The following is a 453-nucleotide window of genomic DNA, read 5'->3' on the forward strand; positions in this document are numbered from 1 at the left end:
CTGACCCCCCCACGTGACCCGAGGCCCCGCCCCGCCCCCGGCCCCGCCAAGCTGCAGCCTAGGGCGGGAGGCGCCGCTGGGCGGGGCAGCAGCTGATGCCGAGCCGGGAATTTGCAGCCGCGGGCTTCCGGACTCAGAAACCAGATCTGGGCGTGCACGCCCGGGATTCGCGGGTTTTTTATGGGGTGCAGCCGAGGTCCGGGGAGGCGGGGCGGTCGAGGCCCAAGCACCGATTCGGAGGAACTAGCCAGAGAAATAAACAGTCCCCAGTCGAGGGCCAAGTCAGAAAGAATTTGTGCAGCCTTCTACCATGATCGCCTTTTTTTTTTTTTTTTACAGGTTTGGGAAGCAAGCGTGAGACCTACAGATGAAGTCATTGACTCCACAGTCCAGTTGAGAGCCCAATCGAAATGAAATTGACCATCACTTGAGGTTTTCATGCCATATTATAAA

Source organism: Peromyscus eremicus, chromosome 13, assembly GCF_949786415.1.
Source record: "Peromyscus eremicus chromosome 13, PerEre_H2_v1, whole genome shotgun sequence".
In the NCBI taxonomy this organism is placed as follows: Eukaryota; Metazoa; Chordata; class Mammalia; order Rodentia; family Cricetidae; genus Peromyscus; species Peromyscus eremicus.